The sequence below is a fragment of the Equus asinus genome, chromosome 25 (genome assembly GCF_041296235.1).
Source record: "Equus asinus isolate D_3611 breed Donkey chromosome 25, EquAss-T2T_v2, whole genome shotgun sequence".
Lineage (NCBI taxonomy): Eukaryota > Metazoa > Chordata > Mammalia > Perissodactyla > Equidae > Equus > Equus asinus.
In genome coordinates, this window is record NC_091814.1 from 38,339,992 (window position 1) to 38,357,789 (window position 17,798).

The 17,798-nt window shown below is 42.0% G+C and overlaps 1 long non-coding RNA gene across 4 annotated transcripts in view; it reads right to left on the minus strand.

The window, feature by feature from the left end:
• Positions 1-17,798, minus strand: part of LOC106837011 (uncharacterized) — an 84,186-nt gene that overhangs the window by 61,116 nt on the left and 5,272 nt on the right. Inside the window, exons 2-6 of one of the 4 annotated variants that reach the window (XR_011498096.1) lie at positions 17,033-17,176; positions 16,670-16,776; positions 16,146-16,270; positions 15,485-15,711; positions 1,535-2,100 (exon numbers count right to left, since the gene is read on the minus strand). This is a non-coding gene — a long non-coding RNA (uncharacterized lncRNA). Of the gene's footprint in view, positions 1-1,534; positions 2,101-15,484; positions 15,712-16,145; positions 16,271-16,669; positions 16,777-17,032; positions 17,177-17,798 lie in introns of those variants that run through there. The other 3 variants (XR_011498098.1, XR_011498095.1, XR_011498097.1) reach the window with 3 other exon arrangements.

Sequence of the window (17,798 nt, forward strand, 5' to 3'; positions counted from 1 at the left end):
GCTAACCTGTGTCTAGAAGGTTACATGATGAGTCTTGTAAAGAGAGATGAGGTTCAACAGAGAAAGCCAGACTAGAAAGCTAAGGCCTTGCTAGAGAAGAGATTGTGCACATTGAGACAGGAGACACAAGCGAGCAGGACAGGCCAGGGAGACTGTGGCAAAGAAAATATGAGCCTGGCCAGGCCTGAGGGCAAAATCAAGAGCCTGCTAACAGCCTAGAGGTTCACACAGCTTCAAGAAAAGTCACCCCAGCCTGCAGCTAAAGAGATAAGCCTATGGCCACACCTAAATGGACTTTGCTTCTCCAGAAAGCTCAGAAGCACAAACAGGTCAGCAGAACTGCTCCAGTCCAGCTCTGGAGGGCGGAACCCAGGATGGAACAGAAAGGAAGAGGTCAGTTAGGCAGACACATGCAGAGGGGTTACCAGCGTGCACCCTGGCTTCCTTCAGCTAAGGCAGAGGGGCAAAATGAGGGACTTCTTAATCACTAACTGACTCCAAACAAAGGAGGATAAGAAGGATTGCATGTAATCTGTACCTTGAAATCTCCTCTCCATAATAAAGAAAGTTCACACTGAAAATCAGCTGACAGAGATGAGCTGCCTGTCTGCCATCTGCACAGTGAACTGCAAAAGGGCACAGCGCATCCACGCCTCGAAGAGGCGGGGCTACAGGGGAACAGATGCTGACCCCCTGGATGAAAGGGGCGTGGCCCAGAAGTGGAGGAAGTCTGCCTCAATGGGGAGGGAGAGGGGTGGACTTCAAACCCCAGATGGTCTTTCTGGAGCCAAGTCCCTTTTGACTCCTCTTCAGGGTGGGCTTAGCCTAGAGAAGCAGTATTGAGAAGCCTGCAAGGGAACCTTCGGTTGGGAGTCTGTTCAGCATAGTTGCGTGCCAGCCGCCTAAGCATGGCAAGCCTGACATTTATCATCACATTTTTAAGTTTTTCAAACCTGTTCCTAAGCATGGCTTGTCTTTAAATAAAACTTCAAAATAGTCTTTTTACATGTTAGATTTCCTTTGATTCTGGCTGCATTAGCAAGTCGGGAAGAAATGAGCGCGGTGGAAACCTCTTGCCACAGTGCTGTCCTGCTGCTTTCATGCCTGAGTTGTTTCCATTTGTTGCCAGCGTCACTTGGGAATCAGGCCTTTCGCCAGCTACCTGACCAGAATGAGAATGGGATCTTCATTCTCCCTCTGGATCCAATATGGCTGTACCCCAGGGCAGCCAGAGTAAGCTTCTAAAAGCACAAATCAGATCTTGTGAACACTCCCCAGTGTAAAACACACCCCCAACTTCTTATTACACTTAGAATACAATCCCACCTCCTAGTCATGACCTTCAGGCCCTGAATGATCTGGTCCTGTGCAGCTTCCCACCTCCTCCACCACCTCTCCCTTCTCTCTCCTTTCTCATTCACAGAAGTCCTGAATGCACTGTCATCCAAGAGGATGGCTTACAATCAAAGACCTAATCACAGTTTCTCTTAATTTACTAAAAATTTTTTTAAGTCTGCATTGTTCCAGCATGATTTAGCACAACCCTTAATCATTGTTTAATCAACATAATCAGTAAATGTAGACACAGTTATTTTGACAAGCCTAGATTAAAAATTACTCTTCCAGTCTTCGTTTATGATTACTCTATCCCGTACATTGTTACCCCTGATTATTCATGCCCCCTTCATTCTTAACTTTCAGTGAGGAGGAGGAGAGAGTACTATCAGAGCTAAGACCTGGAGAATAGACATTACGATCTTCACAAATATCACCCTTTCTTGGAAACCAGGATCACCCCCGCAGAAAAACACCATCCCATTATTTTAACACAGCACAGCTTTTTCCCTGCTAAAAGGCATTTGGTCTGTAGGATGGTTTTGTTTTGTTTTGCTTTTAATTGCAGCATTTGCAGTCAGTGCCCAGCTTGCAACTGGGTCTTCAAATAGGCTCAGTGCCCATCTCACCAACTGCCGCATTCTCTCACGGCCGCCAAGAGAAGACTTTGCTGTTTCAGCATTCCAGGTGAGAGGGTGGAAAACACAAATTCCGGGAGCTTATGAACCAGGCTTCTTCATGGGATCTCAGCATGGACACAGCAAGCTGTAAGTGAATCATGATAGAATTCAAGCTTTAAAATTAGTGGTTGTTGACCAAAGGCCTGGTGACCTAGGAATGCCCTGCCTTCTCCTGGTGACAGGTAGAAGAGAGACTTCACCATCTGAAAGATAAATATCAGTTTTCGTCACCACCATCTCTTTAAGATTTGCTGAGAGCAGCAGACACCTTGCTTGCCAGATTGTCAGAGCATGGGAGGTAACAGTTGGAGCAGGTTTCCCACAGTGACCAAACAGGGAAGGTTTCTCTGCAGGCTTAGAAGCATACTGTGGCGCTTAGAGGGCCTCTTCAGTCTCTGGCTCACGTCCTCTGAAACCGTCAGTGGGTAGACGTGTTGGTAACGTGATAGTTGTTTAAAGTGCCTATTGGGGGGCTGGCTCCGTGGCCGAGTGGTTAAGTTCATACATTCCGCTGTGGCGGCCCTGGGTTCGGATCCTGGGCGCGGACATGGCACCACTAGTTAGGCCACATTGAGGCGGCGTCCCACATCCCACAACTAGAAGGACCTGCAACTAAGATAAATAACTATGTACGGGGGGTTGGGGAAGATAAAGCAGAAAAAAAAAAAAAAAAAGATTGGCAACAGTTGTTAGCTCAGGTGCCAATCTTTAAAAAAATAATACTAATAAAGTGTCTATTGGACCCTTTACTTTAAACCTGGCCTACCCATCATCCACCATGCTGCTGGCAGACAACTAAAGAAAGCTACTGTTCATCACTCACCTTTGACCTGCTGACTTTGATGCCTCCCCTTCTTATTCCTGCTTCCTGACTTCATTCCACCTCTCCCAGGCTTCCACCTCTTTGACTTAATCTTCCATTCCTTTTCCTCTTGGCCCCAAGAATTCACCATTGAGTTTAGTCTCTCCTTCATGACCTTTGGCCCTCTCTAGGACAGAGTCTGTACTCACTCTCTACCTCTTCCCCCTCCTGATCTATTTAACTAACTTGCCCCCCTTCCTCCCCCTTGTGGTCTCCAGCCCACCTAACGAGTGGCCCCTGAAAAGAAGTCTAGACGTTAGGACTTCAACAAAAGATGTAACTTACCAGCTCCATCAACTCTGCAGGCTAAATCTCCAGTTCTTCCTCCCTCCCATTTTCCTATCCCATATCACTATCTTTTGCACCTGAAAGTCAACATCTTAAAACCAAATTTATCTTCCTCTAAAACTAGATTTCTCTCTCTCTGTTCTTAGTTCCATCATTTTTCTGTCACTCACAAATTTGAGCCTACTGGCCTCCTTTCCACTCCTTTCAACTCAAAGTCATGACACAGACTGTTCCCTTTGCCTGGAATATTCTCCCTTCTTTCTGGCTAACTCCAACTCATGCCTCACTTCTCACCTTCAGCATTCCCAAAGTCTCCCCAAGCGCTTGTTACCATTATAATCTAAATATTTACTTGTGTGATGACGTACAGGGTGTCGGTAAACCTGCATTGCCCAGTCCAGTAGCCACTAATCATAGAGGCTGTTCAATATTTAACACGTAGCTAGTTCAATTGAGATGTGCTGTAAGTATAAAATACATAGCAAATTTTGAAGATTTAGTAAAATAAAAAGAATGTAAAATAAATCAATAATTTTTGTTATCTATATGTTGATGTGATAATATTTTAGCTATATTGAGTTAAGTAGAATATATTATTAAATTAATTTTACCTGCTTCTTTTTATTTTTTAATGTAGCTACTAGAAAATTTTAAGTTGCAACATGTGCACACATTATATTTCTATTGGGCAGCACTGCTGTGACCTTAAGCTCCATGAGGTCAAGGCTATCTCGTTCATAAGTATATTCCAGCTATATTAGGATAGTGCCTGGCACAAAGTAACTGGCTTAGTAAATATATTTTGAAAGAATAAACTTTTTTAGACAATCGGGATTCAAGTTTAGAATTCTTCTTTTTAGAAAACGAGGACTCAAAGATAAACAACTAGAGATAAGAGAGTTTAACAGCTCACCTGTCCAGCACTCCATGCTCTCTGCCTGCCAGGGGCATCAGAGCTTCTCTTAGCCTTGCACATTTAGTCTTGAGAGAGAGTCTAAACTGTCAGATTGGGACTATTTGTCACCAGTTCAAACTGATGGCATATCCATCTAAAACTACTGAACAATTAAATTTATCTTTCAAATTATGGATAGACTGCCAAAACAGAAAATAATAGAGAAAAGAATCTATATAGCAAGATAGAATTGAAGGGCTATTCATTTGATCTAAGCTACTTTCACAAATATAATCGCATAAGGAATATCTCATGTACGTATCTCAATTGTTAGTATTAGAAAATTCTTCTTGACTTAACCTGAATCCATTACATGGAAAAACATTTAACAGAAATGTGGGAAAACCTAGAGTGTCTTAAAAGTCTGGTAATGTCCTTATAGTCTGTTTGACTTCCACACTGCTCTCTCACATTCATGGGCACGGACATCACTATGAAGTGACTCAGCGATTCCAAGTGTCTGTGTTGCGTTACATGAAGTCCCCCATGGCTGGCATCAACAGTACATTGCCTGAGGAAGGAAGAAGCCAAGCTGTCCTGTGATCCCTGAAGACTAAGCCAGCAAGAGAAGCACTGGTTAGTCACGGACGAGAGCACAGGGATTAGAAGTTGTTCAGCCAGATGTATCAGGTGACCTCTAGAAGAAAGCAGTTGAGGGCTGGGATGCCAAGAGGGCAATTCAACACCGAGATTCTTAACACAGACACCCATTTTATCTGAGGCATCAAGCACTCATTACTTGGCAGCATCACTGCCTTCCCCAATGAAAATAGGAATGAAATTATCACTTTCATAAAGTTTACACACGCCCAAGGAGCTACCACTCTTTCCGTCTTTCCTCGTGTTTCAAAATCCACAGAGCTGAGAGACAACCAGATGGTATATCCTCAGAAGTGCCACAGTCAGCCTTAAGCTTTTTCGAGAACACAGAAATAGTACTGGACTGGAAATGCGAAGCTGGGATTCCTATCTCTTCTATCAGGTATTAATTCCAGAGACATTGAGATGACGTGTTAGGCCTGTTGTTGTCCACAGCTGGAATCAAGGCAACACTCAGGACCCTGCTCACAGCAAATAATTTAAACAGCAACAACCACATGACTCAGGGCACTCAGCTGCCCTGTGTCCAAGGTTCCTTCCACCCTAAGGAAGTCCTGGAAGGCCGCAAGACCCAACAGGACACTTCAGCCTCTTTCCACTTTAGACTCTTTCCAACCCTACATCCAACAGAAACAGACATGCTTTTAGAGTACAATTAGAGGGAGGAAAAAAAAATTAAATAAATTGTTTTTTAAAGGATGAAGGTGTGTAGAAATAAGCCAATGGTACTGAGCTAGAGCCATTTGAGCAGCAAAACAAATCATAATTGTGTTGGATTATAACCCATAGAATAAGATAAATATCCATGAGTCCACACTGAAATGAATAAATAAATAGAGGAGAAGAGATAGCTCTTCCTCACAGAAGAATTCCAATTAGTGAAAGTGGAAGAAACAAGAGAAATAGGAAATCACCATTAGAACGCCACAGTAATGATTACTGCAGACGAGATCCACAGATGGATGCTAAAATTAGCAGGCAGAAGTTTGAGGAGAAATAAAACATTTGCAAGGTCTCAAAATATCTCCCTCAAGATATTTACTAATTACAAAGGGGAAAATAGTAACTTTGCAGAAGCGAAACCCAGCAGATAACACCTTAACCAAGTGATCCAGGTTAACATCACCGGTAATAAGACACACTGACATCATGATTCCCATGTTATGATTCACTGCGAAGGGCACTGATATTACTTCTGGTGTATTTTGCCAAAAACACCTAACCGCAAACTGCTCACGAGGAAACTTCAGACAACCCAAATAGAGGGACATTCTACAAAATAACTGGGGTGTTCTTTTCAAAAGTGTCAATGTCAGGAAAGACTGAGGAACTGTTCCAGAACAGATGGGACTAAGGAGACATGACAACTAAATGAGATGAGATGTGGGATCCTGAATTAGATTCTGGAACAGAAACAGAACACTAGTGGAAAGCTGGTGAAATACAAATAGAGTCATTACTTTAGTTAATAGTGTTTTACCAAGGTTAATTTTTTCATTTTGGCAATTGTACTATGGTGGTGCAGGATGTTCACACTTGTAGAAGCTGGATGAAGAGTATACAGGAACTCTGTACACTATATTCACAACTTTTGTGTAAATCAAAAACTGTTTCAAAATAAAAAGTCATAAAGTAGAAATTAAATGTCTGAAGGAAGGTTGAATTCTAAACCAAAAGTGGCAAGAGATATTAAAAATGTAAAACCAATGTATTCAACTAAATAAAATTTGAAAATTTTGAATATAAAAACCTTAAAGATAAAACAATATAAATATCTGACAGAAAAATACGTGCAGCAAAAGTCTAGGGTTGTTTAGTATCTTTACATAAGTAATTTTTACACGCATTGTTAAAATAAAAAACCAATCATTAAATAAAAGACAAATGAATACTGACACTCCACTAAACAAAATTAAAAGGAGCAAAAATATTTTCGTCCTTATTTGTGATTAAAGAAAAGCAAATTAAAGCAATTAGACGGTATCATTTTCACCTAACAGTTAGCAAAATGGCAGTAATAAAACACCAAATAACAATGAGCACCTAGAAAAAAACCGGTACTCATAAATTTCAGTGACAATACTGCCTGTTTGACCAAAACTTTGATTTGCATGAGTCTTTTAACTGCCTTCCTGGACATCCCAAGTGCCATCCTAGCCTGACTTAGGCCAGACCCGTGGTTCAAACCCTACTACATCTGGGCGATTTTTTGTAAAGCTTTAAAAATATGGTCCCATAAAACAAACAAAAATGTAGCTTCTAGCAAACCATCTAATTATTTAATTTAAAATGCATTCAAGGACTGGCCCAGTGGCATAGTGGTTAAGCTCGTGCACTTCACTTCAGTGGCCCAGGGTTCGCAGGTTCGGATCCCGGGCACAGACCTAGCACCGCTCGTCAAGCCATGCTGCGGCAACATCCCACATGAAATAGAGGAAGACGGGCACAGATGTTAGCTCAGCGACAATCTTCTTCAAGCAAAAAGAGGAAGATTGGCAACAGTTATTAGCTCAGGGCCAAGCTTCCTCATAAATAAGTAAATAAATAAAATGCACTCATTTATTCTCTAAACATTTTTCTAGTGTTTACTACTTACCAGCACTTTTCTAGATGCCAGCGGTAAAACAGAAAACAAAATATATTAAAAAGTCCCTCATTTCCTGTAGTCTACACCCCAGTGGAGCAAGGATGATCATTTAAAAATGAATAAGTAAATTATATTACATTACATTTTGAAAGGTGATAAGGGCTGCAGAGAAAAACAAAGCAGAAAGGTGGGATGGTGAATATGAGGGTAGTCAGGGAAGATATCACTGGAGAAGTGGTAACTGAGTAAAGACCTGAAGGTGGTGAGGAAACAAGCCTTGGCCATGTGGAGGGAAGCATCCCAGGCAGAGAGAGTAGCTTGTGCAGAGGCAGGAGCATAGCTGGTGAGTTTGAAGGATAATAAGTAGGCCAGCATGACTAAGAACAGAGCAAGACAGGGGGACTCCGCTACAGGGAGATGAAGTCAGAAAAAGCATCAGACCAGCAGATGAGGAGCTTGCAGCAGAATGTAAATCAATGCACTGCTTCCTGCACTGAGAAAGTCTTGTAAAAGCACAATGTCAGGCAAATTAAACAGTGTGTTTAGCGACATAGTTGATTTACATCTGGCACAATCGCCTCATGGACAAGTGACAAACAGTTTGCCGACAGACACACGTCCATGTACCATACTTCAGCAGCACTGTCATAGGCCATTATAAGGTCTTTGACTCTTAGTGACATAAGGAGCCCATTGCAGAGTTTTGAGCCAAACTGTGGTCTGGTCAGACATATTTAACAGAATCATCTGACTCCTGCATTGAAAAATGCTGATAACTTGGACCAAAGTCAGAAACAGCAGAGATGGTCTGAAGTGGTTGGATTCTAGACGTATTTTGAAGGTAGAGTGAAAAGAATTTTCCTGACGGGTAAGAGAAAGAGAGGAATCAAGCATGCCATTGAAAAGGTTTTGGCCATTACGACTGGAAGGAGGTAACTGGAAAGCGTTGGCAATAAATGAGATGGAAAGAGTGGGGGCAGGTTTGAGGAGAAATGTCAGGATCTTGGTTTTTAACGTGTTAAGTCTGAAATGCCTATTAGACACCCAAAAGCAGATATCAAGTAAACAGCTGGACGTAAGGGCCTCCCTCCTTCCTATCCTTCAGCCTCTCCACACTAGACCTGGATCCACTCAAGTCATTTCTTATAACAACTTATACCATGAACACTTTTAAAGTATTACTGGATGGAAATTACTAGGAGTCACTTGACATTGGTTATTTACCTTAATCCTCACAGTTGGGCTGAAGATTAGACACTATTATCCCCATTATCAGGTAAGGAAACTGAGACTTAGGGAAGCTAAATAATCTGCTCAAGATCACATAGCCAGGAAGTGACAGAATCATGACGTAAACACAACTCTGTCTGCCGCCAGGCTCCTGCTGTTCACACGCTGGGTGATCTCCCCCAGGGCTGTGCTCCTGCAGACTCCAGCCACATGGGCAGTTCGGCTGAGTGAGAGCAGATGACTCTGAGACACTTCCTAGAGTTACGGCCCTAAGTTTCTGTAAAATTTATTTTGATATTGGAATGGCTTTTGGAATTTTTCACGTCTTTCCTCTGGAAAATCTCAGTAGGAAAGAACTAGTGTCCAGTTCAGGAAGGGGATTCGGTGCTTCAAAATTATTATGGGCAATGAACAGCTTCTTCATCCCTACCGCAGCTCCAGTCCAAGGAGCTTTAAAATGAATGTCAAAAAAAAATCCATGATATTGTCACCACTCCCTCCAGGAAATATACACAAACACCCATCAACCTTATCATAAAGCAAAAACTCAGAAAATGAAGACAGCTCATATTTGAATAAAAAGCATACAACCACTGCCGGCACATTCATTAATACCACCGTTTCCTTATTGTTCTTCTTCTGCCCCCACCACCCTCCCAACAAGTAGCTCTTAATGACAGTTTCACTGTTCTGCCCACCAAAAATGGCTTTTGAGTGTAGGAAAGCATCAGAAGGGCCCCGCTGAGCTGCCAGCTGGGGAAGTGTCACAGGCCACTGAACTCTAAAATGAGCTGTCTCTGTAACAAAAGGTCCCTTTCCCTTGGAACAACTTCAAGGGGCTAGCACACTGCGGCCCCCATTGCTCCTTTTGTGTTCCAGTTTGATTAAACTGGGAATTGTTCTGTGCTCAGGGCTGTTGAGAACACCAGGTGGTAGATTCTAGAGATAAAGGATTATATAGATCCTTTGTTAGAAACAGACATCCACATTGTATGACTTACAATATTCGAGCACAAACGCTAGGAGCTTCCCAGACCTCCTAACGGCTATGCACAGGAGACAACCAATAAATCTTAGCCCCAACTCTCTCATGGCAAACAGTTGCTGCTGGTGGCTAAACACAGTCTAGCCACTGGCTAAAAATGAAAGAAACTAAAAAATAAGTATTTATGATAAAAGAAGTGAAGCAAAGCAAGGAAGGAAAGAAGAAATGTGTAGAGGATGCACAACGGTTGATCTTCATAGAGCCTGGATGTTAGAAAAAAATGAAACGGCTTATTCTCTTGACTTTAAGCTCCCTGAGGGCCAGCACTGTATCTTGTTCAACGTTTTTTCCCCAGTGCCTCATACAGTACATCATTCACTGAAGATGTTTAATAATAAATGTAATAATATTAGCCAATATTTACTAAGCACTTCTATGTAATTGTATTCGTTTCCTATTGCTACGTAACTGACTACCACAAGCTGAGTGGTTAAAAACAATATCCATTCACTGTCTCACAATTCTGTAGCTCAGACGTCCAGGCATGCTTGACCGGATTCTCTGCACAGGGTCTCCCAAGGCTGAAGTCAAGATATCAGCCAGCTGGGCTGTCATTGACGGGTTCTTGGAAGAATCCCACTTCTAAGCTCATTCACGTTATTGGCCGAATTTAGTTCCCTGCAGGTGTAGGACTGAGGTCCCCATTTCCCCGCTGGCCATCAGCCAGGGGGCTCTATTGGCTCCATAAGGCCTCTCACATTCCTTCTCACTTGGCCCGCTCCATGGTCAAAGCTACCAATGGCACAGCAAGCCCTTGTCACACTTGGAATGTCTCTGACTTCCTCTTCCTCCATTTGCTGGAGAAATCTCTCTGCTTTGGAAGGGGCCGGTGTTTTTAGATTAGGTCCATGAGATAATCTTCCTATCTAAGGTCAACTGTGCCTACATAACATGATCACGGGAGTGACGTCTCAGCACAAGCACAGGTTCTGGGTTTAGGGCAGGACATCTTTGAGGGCCATTTGAAAAATCCTACCTACCACGGGGAGACATTGTTCCAAGTGTTTTACATTTAATAATTCATCAATCTTCACAACAACCCTAAGAGATAGGTTCTGTTATCGTCCTTCTGATATAGATGAGGCACAGAAAGATTGAGTTATTTGCCAAGGTCACTGAGCTAGTGAGTGTCAGCGTCTGGACTTTAACTCAGGCAGCCTGGCTTCAACCTCATATCTACTATTCTACACTGCTACTCAATTTACTATTTCTGGAATTAATGGATATGTGAATAATTGCATTAGGTATGGAACTAAGAGCGCTAAGGATGAGTAAATTCCTTGATTTGTATTTTGTGCATAATTTCTTATGCTAATTGTTCTGTGAAGATTCATGAAGTCTTACAGACACAAATCCTTAAGAACTCCATGTACTTGAAAAATCCTACAATAAAATTCCCTTCCTTTCTCGACTTCAGTTAAGGCACGTGAATTATAAACATTTGAGGCCAGTACGGAAATGGTCAACTCCTTTTGACATTGAGACAACATTATATATAGCCCTTTGCCCTCAGTCACTTTCTTCCATGCCAAACATGGCTGTGCCCCAGGGTGGATATTGACCGTCATGCAGGACAATGCCAACATGCTGATTTGGATTCTGGGAAAACATGTATGAGAAGAAAAACCAAAAAGGCCAAAAATTAGGGCTGAAACAGTAGAAGAAAAAAGAATGACCAGAAGTTGAAGTCATTCCTCCTATCTGAAATGTTTTTCACATGCGACTGGGTCTTTCTATGCTTCCCTGTCCTCTTATTGCTTAGCTGAGGTGAGGAAGAAACAACACTGGATATGAACTCAGAAATTTGAGCGCCAGTCCTGGCTCTGTGTCTTATGTGAACTTGAACAAGTCACTTAATTTTATGAATCTTACTCATCCCATCTGTAAAATAAAAGTAATAACAATATCCAGCTCACAGAATTTTGGAAAGAATCAAATAAAATACTGTCCTAGTCTGTTTGGACTCGTATAAGAGAATACCACAGTCTGGGCGGCTGATAAACAACAGAAATTTATTTCTCACAGTTCTGGAGGCTGGGATGTCCAAGATCACAGCTCCTGCAGATTCTGTGTCTGGTGAGAACCCGCTTCCTCATTGATGGCAGTCTTCTCACTGTAACCTCATGTGGCAGCAAGGCGAGAGCTCTCTCTGGGGCCTCTTTTATAAGGGTGCTAATTTCTAATCACCTAATCACCCCCCAAAGGCCCCCGCTCCTAATGCCATCACCTTGGGGGTTAGGATTTCAATACATAAATTGGGGTGGGGTGGACATAAACCAGTCCATTGCAGACACTGAATGGGTCACGCGACCTCTGTGAACTGTAAGGTGTAGTACAACTGTACACGTTATTGCACCAGGTAACCAAGGGGCTGATGGAAGGAAGGGGTGAGGCATGCACAACCACCCTGCAAAGAGGTTACTCCTCCCAGCGTGAAGGTCTAAGACGAACATTGGCTTCAGAAGAAAGAAAGTGAGATTAAGAAGTTCTGTACCACCCGCTTGGCCTCTGCCGAGCATGCGTTTTGCAAAATGAAATATACTTAAGGAGTAAAAAGTAGCATCAATATCATCTTTAGAGGGAGAAATGGAGACAAAGAAAAATAATGTGCTCAAGTGGCAGAGCTGAAAGCCCAATTTGGATATGCTGACTCTCAATACCGTGCTTTAACTTGGACTAAAATATACCCACACTATGTATAAATATCAGGGAAAATATGGTCCACTGGTTGATTAAGAGAAGAAATTATGTTGCTTGAGTAAATACTGAAACCCAGTTGTATCAAATTAAATGGAATCCCAAAATGTTCATCCTCTCGAATCTCTGTAGCTAAATTGTCTGATATGAGTATCAAGTCATGGGATTGTCCTTAAAATGGTCATATAATCTACAGCTAAGAGAGGTGAAAATATTTCTCATGTGCAATCTCTCATGACCCTTGATTTCAGGCTTGTGAGACCCTGAGCACAGAATCCAGTCAAGCCTGCTCAGACTTCTGATCCACAGAATTGTGAGATAATGAATGGGTGTTGTTTTAAGGCAGAAAATTTGTGGTAATCTATTGCACAGTAGTTTGTCTCGACACTTTTTTCCACATAGTAATCAAAAAGCTTAAAGAGAGTCACCTTTCGAGCACATTAACATAAAAATAATGACTACAATCCATCAGTTTCTGGATGCTGACTATTGCCAACCAGTGGGTTCTGGAAACCCAACAGGTGAGTATATGTGGCTTAAAGGTAGACAATCCAGAGTTCTCCAGTAACACCCCATCACCAACGTTATGAACACGTATCCAGTAATGGCCTTGTAATTAAGCTGATCAGCTATGTAAAAAAATTCAAGCCTGTAGACTGTCTTAAACAGTGTAGTACAAACCCTTAAAACACGGAATAACCTGGAGCAGCAGGCAAAACAGCTCAACAAGGTGGCTGCTTTGAGTTGAGCTAAAGAGGGTCCTGATAGTCAAACTCCATGGAGAACCTTATGAGAAATGATATCTACACGCAACACACACACCTCCCACCCAGGGCGACCATCTCTGGGGGAGACGCGGCACTTTAACCTCTTGTAATACTATAATATTGACTGTTATTGAGATGAACAAAGTTTAGTGATGCTTACTGGCGTCACATTTATTGCCACTTGGAACGATAAGGTTAAATGTTTCAACAAGCGTCCTTAATCCATTTAGCTACTCCTACCTAACGTTAACATCATAGACACCCAAATGTTTGTTCATATGATTGAAGCAGTTTAAAAGAAGAGCTAAGTCAGAGAGGTTAAAAGAGAGGAAGAGGATTACCAAAAGAAAAGTCACTGAATTGAACCAATTCATGGCACAGATAAAGGCTCGGGGCTGGCTCTGAGGAAGACAGGATGGTATGGTGAAAAGAGCATGCTCTGCAATACTCTGGGGCCAGAGGGACCCGGGCTCAAATTCATCTTCACAGCTCATGAGCACTGTAACGTGAGGGCAAGACTTTAGCTTCCTGAAGCTCAGCTCCCTCGCCTATAAAATGACGATAATAATAAGAGAATGTGGTCACAAGAATCCCCTGAGAGAACATATGCGGAGGCCCTCACACTACGCAGCACGCAGGGGTGCTCAGTCTATTCCAGACATTTCCTTCAGCTCATCATTACATACAGAGAATCGCTCTCTTTCCTCTACAGCCCACCGCCTTTAGCATAGATAAGGAATTTGACCTGCTAAGTGAGAAGAATGGTATAATGACATCAATCACAGGAAGAGAAAAAAGATACTTCCCTGTATGTAGAAGGGCCAGAAGAATGGTAAGGAAACGATGTTTGAAAACCTAGCTTCACTCTTTACGAGTTGGTTAATCTTGGACAAGTTATTTAACCTATTTGTGCCTCAGCTTCTTCATCTGTACACAGAGGAGGATGATCATACTTGTCTCATAGAAGTGGTATGAGAATTAAATGAGCTAATAGACGTTAAGTACTAATGACTGTGCTGGCACACGGTTAGCACTCAGTAAATGTTAGCTGTTATTATTAAATGTTATTATTACTCACAACAGCCTTATGTGTGCAATGCCTTCAGGAGAACGAAGGAGGAAGGCTAGTGTTTGGCATGAGGCAAAATTGTGCAGAAAAAGGCATGGCGGCAACAAGAGGATAGACTGTACAGGGTAGGAGCCAGTGAGCAACGGAAAAATGAGCTGTGCAAAGAATAATAAACACCTATATATTGTTCACTATATGCCAGGCACTGTGCTAAGGCTTTTATGCATATTAATTTACTCAATTGTCTTAACAACCCTTTAAGTTATTGACTCATTTAATCCTCAAAACAAGCCTATGAGGCAGATGCTATAATTATTCTATTTTGAAGATGAGGAAACTGAGGAACAGAGAAGCTAAGTAACTTGACCAAGGTCACACAGGAAGTGGCAGAATCAGGATTCAATCCTAGGCAGCCTGGCTCCAAAGTCAGGAGCAGTCTACGTTCCATTGTTAATGTAGACTACTGGCTGCAAGGTGGGCTCACTGATACACCCACCGTCCATCTCCTCAGAGATATGAGGCAGTTCTGGGGTAAGAACTCCAGTGTATGAGATGAGATCTCAAGGCATTTTTTAAAAAGAGTGGTCAAAGAAAGCTTGAGGACATTCAAGCTAGAGACGTTGTGAGGAGAGAAAAGTAATGGATGTGGATAGGTTGATGAGAAGATTTTCTGAGATATGTCTCTATATAAAAACCAAAGGAGAAATCAAATAAATGAAATCAGCTACAAAATCAATATAAAAATTATATTCTGGGGCCAGCCCCATGGCCGAGTGGTTAAGTTCACGCGTTCCGCTTCGGTGGCTCAGGGTCTCGCTGGTTCGGATCCTGGGCACGGACGCGGCACCGCTCATCAAGCCATGCTGAGGGGGCATCCCACATGCAACAACTAGAAGGACCCACAACTAAAATATACAACTATGTACCAGGGGGCTTGGGAGGGAAAAAGAAAAACTAAAATCTTTAAAAAAAAATTATATTCTATAAAATTTTAACTTTTATTTAAATTAGTTATGGAGTGCATTTAAAACTCAGCTCACTAGACTCCTAGGCAAATTTTCTTCCTCCTTGAAGCATCGATTAGTGAGGAAATCTGGCTTGAAGTATTCTCTCCTCACCTCACACTTACCTTGAAATTAGACTTAATCCTAAAATAAGAAGACAAATTCCCAGTGATACAGACATGCTTAAGAATTGCTTACACCAAGGATTCCATTTTTTTTCCATCCCAAGAAAGGAGCCAGCAGAACTCAGGGAAGACTCAACACCCCAGGCATCTGGCCAAGCCCCACAGGGTCCTCCCCAGGGAGCCTATGATGCCACCAACAGCTATGCAGGGGTGGGGTCTGGGGTGGGGAGCGGAGTTTACCTGCTGGGGGAGTGCAGCCAAGTTCTTGAAACCTTTCATACACATCAGGTGGAAAAGGAAGCTTCACGGAAGAGCTTCTTCATGCCTATTTTAATAAGCAAATCAAGTTTGCTTGGAGGAACGGGTTATGAAGAAGGGCCAGGCTGTCTCCCAAAGTGAGATTTCCCAGTTCTGTTGATTTTTTTTTTTAAGGCACTAAACTTTGTAATGGTAGAAGAAAACTGACCCTGGAAAGAATACAGAAAAAGGCAATATTAGTGAAGGTTTTCTCCCTACCAATCTTGAGGAGAAATGGGACCAGGACGGCAGGAAAGAGTGAAGATGATGAATTAGCTTTATTTCTGCCAACTACTGCAACTTCTTTGTACTCCAAACTGTTCGCTAGTGCAGAGATTTAAGTCTGTATCCAGAGAACACTCAACACAAAGCTGGGATGGGAGTGGAAAATAGTCAACTCCTGCAGCAGCTTCCTGACTGGTCCCCAGCTCCCAGATTCATGCCCATCCACCATCCTCCTCCCCACTAGCTCCAGTCAGATTTCTAAAAGACGAATCTGATTCTCTTCCTCCTCCGCCAAAATCCTCCAAATATTTGCCATCATCTACAGGAAATGAGTCCAAATTTTTAGCATGGACTAGAATGCCCTTCATAACCTACCTACCTTTGAAAGCTCATCTTTTCCTGCCCACTGTCTGATGTACTGGAAGAAAGAAATGGATGCTTGCTGCCCTGGCAGAGACCTCTTTGCAGATTATGATGGCTGTAAACCAGCTTCCTGGTCTTAATCTAGAGAGAAGTTGGTGCAGGGAGTCCAAAGATTCAAATGGAGGTGCAATGGACAGGGGGAGAAAAAGCAGAGAGCATGTATTAAATCACAAAACGTGCATTCGTGAAAGTTTCTCAAGCTCGCCCAAGTCAGTATGTATAAAGTCTCTTGCAGGCACGTGCAGCAGATTAAGGAACACATCGTTTAATATGCAAACATGTTAACTATCTTCTTTTTAAGTTCGGGCTTTTTAAAATTTAATTTTAAGTATCTGCCTTTCCTAATTCTGGTGAGATTGGGGGTATTTCATTTAGAAAGGCTGTCTTTTCCCTCATTAAGGCAATCAAAAAGGAAAATCCTGGTTGAAAATGAACTTTCTGAGAATATCCACCTTGTTGATGAGGCAAAAGACGACCCACCTGCTACTGACCTTCCTCTTTGTTATCAGTGAAAACCTGGGTCCAAAAAACACCATGTTTTAGCATCATGTCGAGCAGGGCTCCGTGTAGAAACTGAATAATCTGTTCTGGAAATTAACATTGATATTTAATATATAAGAAGCCAAATACATAAAGATGATTCATTGAAACTAATTATTTGTTTAATAGATACCTCACTGGGCAAAAGGAATCAATGCAGATTGTTCTAAAGTACAAACTCTCTGAAAGCTCGAAAGACACTTATTCCATTTACAGAATATTAAATAATGCAAAACTGCTGGGGACAATATTCAGCACAGAGATGGGACCACAGGCACCTCCTCCAAACCACATGAACTTTACCTTCAGCTTTTCCACCTCAGCAGCAGTGTCACAGCAGTGAGAAAGGCCTCTCACTCCACCCGAAGAATCTATCACGAAATTTTGTCACAAACCTCGAAAGTGACATTTTGCTCTTTCTCCATGTGGCGCAGAGCCATTTCACACCTGCTAGCAAAAACATACTTGTAAATAACATTTTTCAAGGGAAAAATTAGAAATCAACTCCAAAGCAACTGTAAATAACACCCATCTACCACGATTGCAGTACCACCAACTGATACACAGGTCTCAGGCACGCCAAGATAACGAAAATCGAGTTAACAAGGGAAAAAGAAAGCAAAATGGGTTATTATAATGAAGCCTCTCTAGATGTTATCCTTATAATTAATCCTGCTGGAGAGTTCCATTTTTAATTAATATTTTCAAAGATTTTTTAAGACAGAGAGAAAAAATAAAATAGAGACAGATTTCAAAGATTTTTTTAAGACATAGAGAAAAATATGCTTTATTAAATATCTAGTTCTGGATACGCATGCCATTCATGCATGTATTCATTCATTCTAAGTTTTAGGAAGTCAGGAATTTTTGTCTGTTTTGCTCGCTGCTGTATCCTCAACTCCTAGAACAGTGCCTGGCACAGGGTAATAGCTCCACAAATATTTGTTGAATAAATTCATTCATCAGACTTGTATTGAGTGCCCACCATGTACCAGGTCACGTGGTAGGGCCCAGACATATAAAGATTTGCTCGCAGTCTGTAAAGAACTCTCTTCTCAGCTCCACATTT